Source organism: Salvia hispanica, chromosome 1 (assembly GCF_023119035.1).
Source record: "Salvia hispanica cultivar TCC Black 2014 chromosome 1, UniMelb_Shisp_WGS_1.0, whole genome shotgun sequence".
Taxonomy (NCBI): Eukaryota; Viridiplantae; Streptophyta; class Magnoliopsida; order Lamiales; family Lamiaceae; genus Salvia; species Salvia hispanica.
The window spans coordinates 17,385,960-17,395,005 of NC_062965.1; positions in this window are offsets into that span (position 1 = coordinate 17,385,960).

Consider the following 9,046-nt stretch of genomic DNA (forward strand, 5'->3'; position numbering starts at 1 on the left):
TCCTTGTCAATTAATTTTCAAAGATCAATCTTCAACAACATTGATTTGGTGAGGCTTGATCATGGTTCTCGAAAATTTTGAAAATATTTAGAAGAGAAAAAAACATAGAATTATTTTTGGGTTAAGCCCTCCCCCACCTCTTAGTGTATCCGCCCTGTTAACAACTCATATTTTTACAAATGACATCAAATAGTTAATTACATAAAACATTTTCAATCAACCTCATGCATCGCACAATAATAACATTAGGGTTATCAACGTCATGCATCGCACAAGAATAACACTAGGATCAACCATTGTCTTCACTTGAACAAGGCCATCGAAATTATCCAAAAAATACTTCTTACACCAAACGCTCTCTTGTATATAGCTCGTCTTCCCATTACGGTTATTGATGTAGTTTACGCCGATGAACATCGAATTTGTCGGAATGGCTTGAAATTCGCACGGAGACTTGTAACTAGAACTTTGCGCGGTGCAAATTTCAAGCCTCTTAATCTCCAAAGCTTCTTCCTCAAACAATCAAACCTATCACAATTTTCTCGAATGCCTAACGATCAATTCCAATGCTCAAATTTATCTATTAACACAATCTTCACCCCTTAAAATGCAACCTACGCCTTCCTCTTACCCTCAAAATTTTATGACTCGGCATTATTCTACAATTTTATTTTGTAGTATACTTATTTGATTGTAATAAATAAAAATAATTTTTTCTCGTGAATTATTGATGTAGTTTACACCAATGATGCCGAAAACGTCGAATTCACACGGAGACTTGAAATTCGCACAGAGACTGATACTTGAAATTCACACGGTGCGAATTTCAAGTGTCCGTGCGAATTTCAAGTCATTCCGACAAATTAGAAACAAATCCATCTAAGTTTTGCTTTAGTTTATCAGACCAAACAAAACTTATAAAATGCAAAACTGACCAAATGGTTGGGTAAAATTTGATGCGTATACTCTTAAGCTTATACTAATTCAATTTATGGTTAGGGTTAGTTTAATACGTAACCTCTCGTGATCATCTTATTAGAAGAAGAAGAAGAAGAAGAAGAAGAAGAAGAAACATAATGGATCTTGTACAAATTTCCGGCCCTATGAGGGAACGGAGTGGCGGAGGCCGGAATCTCTGACATCCTCCTGCCGTAAGGGGTGAGGATGATCACAGATTGGCCAACCTCCGTGATAAAGGAAAGGCCCCGGATTGCAAGAGCACAAGGAGTGCTCAAGATAATCAGTAGAGGAGAACTCAATATATGCTGACAAACACAAAGTAAACCAATAAATAAAGGGGAAAGAGAACTCGGCTTTATTGATTGGATGAAATGATAAAGAAAGACTCTGGAAATAAACTCCTCACCAGGAGGCCTGCGCTAAACGCCCAAAATACTGAGTTTCCAAGATGATTTCTCACTTCTCGGTTCCCCAATATATATAGGCTTACAATAACAAATAAAGCTGAAAAGGTGCAACAATAAATCAGGAATAACAACTAACTACTGCCGAGATCTTCTAGCTTTGACTCCTTCTTTTACTCAGCCGTTTGGTTGGGCCAAACTACCTCCCTATTTCCGCGCTCATACACCCTCCAGCGCGTATCACTCCGCCTCGAACATCCTCCTCCATATGCCTTTGAGCCCGGATTCGGTGATGGGCTTCTTCACGTAGTCGTACTTCGCTTTAAAGTATTTCACCGCATATTGAGTTCTGTTGAGCAGCATTTCAGGTGCATCGATGGGAAAACCGCAAAGGATAAGACGGATTCGATCCAGCTCATCTCCCTATAGTCTTCTCTCACTGTTTTCATAAATGAATTTTTGAAATTAAAGAGTCTAAAATGATGATTTCCATTCTAAATATGAAAGCATCAGTGTCTCTGTATTTGAAGAGTTTTGCAAGGATATCCTACGTGTACGTGTCATTTGAAGCTTTATATAGGAATTTATGCATGTTTTATGTAAACAGAGTCAAAGTAATGAGTTTGCAAGTTGAGTGTGCTGCTAAATATACTCCTATACCTTAAGTTTGTATCATCCCTTAATTTATTTAGGAATTAGGATCTGATTTCAGTTTTTAAAATCAATCTCTTACCCTATATTAGGAAGATTTGTTCATTAATTTGATGATTTTGCAAATCTCTTTGTTTACCCATTAACAAAAATAGAGTATACGTGCACACCTATCTTGCCCATGTATGACTTGGACTTTTGATTAATCCAGCTACTTTGAAATAAATTCAAGAACTATAATATTTTAGGGGTAATTGTAGAATTGGTTATCCAAATTTGTAAATTTCAAGTGTCTTTTGAATTTAGATAATACAGGATTGTATTTATATAATAAGAAATTTAATTTGCATAATTCTAATAAACTTTTGGCATTTTTTATTAAATGTGGCTGGCATCTTAGGTATGTTGACAAAATTAAATTTGTGTCAGATGCCAAATTCTTTATTTTAATACAGGATTGTTGTATGAGTGGGAATATTATGATTCCTAAGAAGTATGTTTTTCATTCGTCACAGCACTCTGACAAAGGCATCTTAACCATTTAAATTAGGTACAAAGGCATCTTAACCGCAATCTATATCAACAATATTTTTTTAAATTCTCAAGCTAGGAATGCTACATTAGAACATGTGAAATTTTGAGCATGAGGTGTTTGTGCTTGCAAGGATTTGTTTGCTTTTTCGTTTTTACACACTCAACTTTATAATGTCATGCATTCAAGTTAGCCAGACAGTTTTTTTACTTTTGATAATTGCAAGTATTACTTAGTAAAAGGGAATAATTATTTCAAGTGATTATCTGTTAATCCCCTAAAATGCTTAATACTAGTATATTTTAGTGACTACTACCTACTATAGTAGTAAAGTGGAATGGCAGCTATGTTTGATCACCTGTGTCTAATGAATGCCAATTCATTATTAATTTAATGGATTGATGAAATTAGTGGGCAATTTAATATATATACCTATATTTTGAATTTCCTACATTCCAAAAAATAATGAACAAGATTATTAATGTAATGGGAATAATGTTATTAATCTCTTAATGAGATTAATTATGTTGCTTGAATATTTTTTCAAATTTTTGCCGTTTCTTGAATTTCAATTATTAAATAAATTTCAATTCATATCAGCTACTCATTCCGTCCCACAAGAGTATGCATTTTTGTTCACTACGAGTTTTAATACATAATTAGTAAAGTTCCCACCTCATTAGAGGTAAAAGAATTTTCAAAACTAAAAAATGCAACATCTTGTGAAATAGACTAAAATGGAAATAGTACATACTCTTACGTATTTCTTGATGTATGAAAACTGTCGAAGAAATACTATAAAGTTTTAACAACAAATCGGTAAAACATAAAATTAGCATTCAAAAGTACATTTATTAAAACATAATCAAGATATTGAATTTCAACAATCATAGTCGCAACTGCACGCTTTTCCGACATCGATCAAATCACAATAGGGGCGTGGATTGGCTTTTGGGTGAGCTTTATTGCATTTGTATTTGCAACAGTTGTCACCGCAGCTTCCATCCTCACAACAAAATTCATCTTCACACAGCTCAAAATTATCCGTGCATGATTCTCCAAATGCCTCTTCCACAACTATAAAGAAAGATACAAACCAAAAAAAATATAAATATTGCAAATCTCCGATTATTAATTCTTGAATCAAGAGTACTATATCATGTAATGTTGGACATAAGAATGTCAATCAGCTCGAAACTGACTAACCAACCCAAAGAGACGAAGAAGAAAAAAGGAATTGGGGAAATATTTGGGTAAATAGGCGATTTTGTCTCGCGTTTACCTAAAAATATCACATGGTTTAGGTAATTACCAATAGTACAATTCGTTTTGTTTTTTTATAATAAAATGGTCTGCGAAATATCTTGTTGAAACGTTCCCTTATTAACATGGCATGTATTTTTCAACCGCCATAGCGATATCCCGATCGACGGATTTTTTTTGCTAAACATTTTATTCCCGAAAATGAAATGATAAATTCTAAACGGTGAGACTTTTTTGTTCTTAAAAATGAAACGATGGGTACTAAATAATAATTTAACAATAAAACATTTTTGGGTAAACGCCCGAACGATGAGACAAAATCAACCATCTATCCAAAAATATTACACCCAAAAATAGCTTGATAGGCCCGAATCGAAGATTATCCGACAATTGATAAATCGAGCAGACTGAAATTCAACTCAAAATCAAATAAACATATTTAGATAACATTACATAGTATAATCAAATCAAATACAAATTAAAAGAATTCATGAGTTTTCTATACCCAAGTGGACTAAGTATGCCCGATTAACATATCCAACAAGAGAAATATTTAAATTATAATACTCTCTCTGTCCCAATAGAAATGAAACGTTTTCCTTTTTAGATTGTCCCATTAAAAATAAAACATTTCTTAAAATAGAAATAACTTTATCTCTACTTTTCCCTCTCTCTTACTTTACTCTCTCGTCTTTAACCCACAAAACAACACTACATAAAATCCTGTGCCGAAAAGCAAATGTTTCATATTTATTGAGACGGATGGAGTATTTTTTTGATTGCTAGTCTAAATACGTTGAAAACACAAGGGCATTTGTAGTTTACCTAAGGCAGCAATGAAGAGAAAAACAATACATAAGGCTCGAGTTGGTGAAACCATTTTGCCTGATTTTATGTATAAACTATGTATGCAAATTATCCTATTTATATATATATATATATATAACAGCATCTCAGTGTAAAACACAGCACAAATCACAGCCCTTGGATCCTTAGATTGGATGGCTGTGATAAGCTACATTATTATACTAAAAATGTACATTATTCGCCGAAGTACATTATTAGAATGGAAATGTACATTATTAGACTAAAATGTTACATTATTATCATATGCATATTATTAGGCTAAAAATCTACATTATTAGATGACACGTGGCATTAATCTGACCGTTAGATCACACGATCCAATGGACTGCAAGTGTTTTAAGTTTTACTCATACTTAGCGTTTTGATATGAATACATCCCTATATATATGTATATATATATATATATATATAGAGAGAGAGAGAGAGATCTGTTCTCCTGAGCGCCATTAAGTGAGCGATATAGAGGCGACAAATTACGTGGCAATGGAATAATAAATCTTCTTATTATTTTTTAATTTATTATATGTATCTTCATCCCTACCAAGTAACCACGCAGGTAACAAACCATCCCCAATATTCTGAAATCCGAACAGCAGATGTCAGTTCACTGCATCACTAAGTTTATCTTGCCAGAATTATTGTCCAATATTCACCGTAAACCATTTTTTCTCTCCTCGCCTCAATCTTTCATTCTTCCTTGCCAAATTTCTTCCTTGTTGGCATGCAATTCTCCACAAATCTCTTTTGATTCGTCTCCAAATAATCCCCAAACTTCATCCATATGGATTTTATCATAACCGCACCAAATATTTTTGATTAATTTCAAGATTTAATTTGGGTTATGAGTTTTGCGCCTCACACTATGCAATATATATATATGCATATTGATACACGTATCATGATCCATCGAATTCTTTTCTTTTAACACATGATTGTATTTTAGATAGTAAGAAATTTAATTTGCATAAATCTAATAAACTTTTGGCAATTTTTATTAAATGTGGGTGGCATCTTGGGTATGTTGATAAAATTAAATTTGAGATAGATGCTATTGTCTAATGGTATCATGTTTTTAAAATTATGTCTAAGAGTTACTTCAATGCCCATCTTTTTTATCAGTGTCTTAACAATAATAGCTCTTCATACCCTCTATAAAACCCACCACTATCTAAGTTAAGCATGCTTTTATATTTTGTGTTATCAAATTAGCAGTTATATTTGATTTCGTAGTAAAGTGGAATGGCACCTATGTTTGATCTCCTGTGTCTAATGAGTGCCAATTAATTATTAATTTAATAGATTGATGAAATTAGTGGGCAATTTAATATATACTTACATATATTTTGAATTCCCTACATTCCAAAAAATAATGAACAAGATTATTGATGTAATGGGAATAATGTTATTAATCTCTTAATGAGATGATCCCTCCGTCCATGAATAAAAGTCCCGTTTTTCCATTTTGGTCCGTCTACGAATAAGAGTCTCGGTTCATAATCACCAGAAATGGTAAAGAGACCTCACGTTCCACTAACTCATTCCACTCACATATCATTTAAAACTAATATATACAAGTGAGACCTCTATTCCACTAACTTTCTTCCACCCACTTTTCTTAACATTTCTTAAAACCCGCGCCATTTAGAAATGAGATTCTTAATCGTGGACGGAGGGAGTACTATGTTGCTTGAATATTTTTTCAAATTTTGCCGTTTCTTGATTTTCAATTATTAAATAAATTTCAATTCATATCGGCTACTCATTCCGCCCCACAAAAATATGCAATTTTGGTTGACCACGAGTTTTAATGCACTTGGTAAAGTAAGAGAGAGATAGAAAGAAAAAATAATTAAATATTATAAATAGAGAATAAGTCCCACCTTATAAGAGAAAAAAGTTTTTTCAAAACTTGAATTTGCAACCTTTTGTGGAACGGACTGAAAGGGAAATAGTGCTCGTGTATTTCTTGATGTATGAAAACTACTATAAAGTTTTAACAACCAATCCGTAAAACATAAAGTTAGAATTCAAAAGTACATTTATTAAAACACAATCAAGATGTTAAATTTTCAACAATCAAAGTCGCAATTGCACATTTTTCGGACATCGATCTGAAAACAATAGTAGCGGGGATTAGGGTTGGCAAAACATACCGAAATACCGAAATACCGCACTTACCATACCTAAAAAATATCGAATTTTTGGTATACCGCACTTTTCGGTACGGTATGATACCTTACCGGTAGATTAAGGTACGGTAAAGGTATGGATTTTGCATATACCGCGGTATACCGCATCATACCGCAATTACGGTATGCACTGCAAATTACGGTATATACCGTAATTTTGCGGTATATACCGTTAATAAATATATTTTTTTAATATATATATTATTTATAAAATTATAATATTTATATTTTTAAAACTAAAGAAAGATTAGAGGCATAATTCGTAAAGCAGTAGCAGCCATCATTAATTCATTATTCTGCCCTAATTCTAAATCTCAATTCTTCAATATTTTATATATCAAACAGGTATGATTTGCGGTATACCGCGGTATACCGCAACACGGTACGACATACCGAAATGTCGGTAAGGTAAAGGTTTTCAAATATTAACATACCGAATTTTCGGTATACCGTAATGCGGTATACCAAAAAAATCGGTAAGGTATAGATATGGCATTTAGTCATACCGCAATTTGTGGTACGGTATGCGGTATGGCATTCTCGGTGCGGTATACCGTACCGTGCCAACCCTAGCGGGGATTGGCTTTTAGGTGAGCTTTGCACATTTATTAATAACATTTATTTCTCCTTTTTAAAAGTTATTCCATCTCTCCCATTAAATATGAAACGTTTTTCCTTTTAGATTGTTCCATTAAAAATGAAACTTTTTCTAAAATGGAAACATTTTTATATCTACTTTTTCACCTCTTTTATTTAACTCTCTTTTCATTAACTCACAAAACAACACTATATAAAAACCCGTGTCGATCCCCAAATGTTGCATATTTAATAGGACGCAACACTACATAAAAACCCGTGTCGATCCCCAAATGTTACATAAAATGTTTTATATTTAATAATAACTTGTGAGGCCCAGTGTGCGGATTATATTTAATACGATCAAAAAAATTAATAATATTTTTTAAATGCGATCATTATTTATCACTATTCTAACCTACTCCTACTTAAGAAAGTGCGCACTTATAATTCTCTAATCGATTCCAATTTCCACATACGATATAACTGCGGAGTAATATTTTTTATAACCAAGCATCATATTTCACTAACACCAACAAAATATCGTCTTCTCTCACTCTCACATTCCTCTTTCTAGTCTTCTTAGTATTAAATGTTCATCTTATTTCACTCTTTTACTGTAGGAAAACTCCCTCTGATGATTTTTGGAGATTTTCGATGTTGTACTGGACTTCCTTGGAGTGCCATCTATCTAAAGGGCTGCCTTAGACTTGCATGTCTCTTTTCTCCCTATTCTAGTAATAGATTAGGCTTTGATTTTTTTGTAATTGGACTTAGAGTCATGTATCCGACATTACAACTACTTTGAATTTATTCTATGGACAATCATTGAAAATAATTGCTAGATAACACACAAAAGTTATTAGATGTCTCGTCCAGATTTTCTTAACTCAATGTAAGATTGTTTAAAATTCTAGTGTTGCTTTGAAATATCGCAACATCAGCCGCAACATGCTTTGATTTGATCTCGTAAAATCCGTTTTAAGTTTTGGGTCATCACAATAAATTTGAAAACTTTTGGCAATTTTTATTAACTGTGGCCGGCATCACGAAATTAAAGTTGAGATTGATGATATTTTGTAATTTTATCATATTTCTAAAATTATGTTTTAATTGTGTAATGACTTGAAATTCGCACGGAGACTTGAAACTTGAAATTTGCACGGGGCAAATTTCAAGTTATTCTGACATAATCGCCGTTTTCAGCATTGTCGATATCGTCTGCCGCATAGAATTAGTATAGTTTTGGTGGCCGGCACAAAATGGTAAGACTTGTATATAGTGTGTGGACGGATGTACTGTTTGATTTTATAAAAAAAAGTGATAAAAAAAAAAAGTAGAGGAAGCATAGACTCTGAACCGACCTAGTATTAGTTAGAGAACAACCGTTTTAATAATTGTGTGGCAATTTATCATTAACATTGATAGAGAGATGTTTCCATTATTTCAATTCACTTGATGAAAAAAGTAAAATGATAACTGATTCAAAGATTGAAGTTATTTTGAGAGGATATTTAGTTATATGGTAATATAATGGATAGTTTCAAAAAAGAATGAGACGCATTCTTATGGGATAAAAGAAAAGGAAAATTCAGCACACTTGT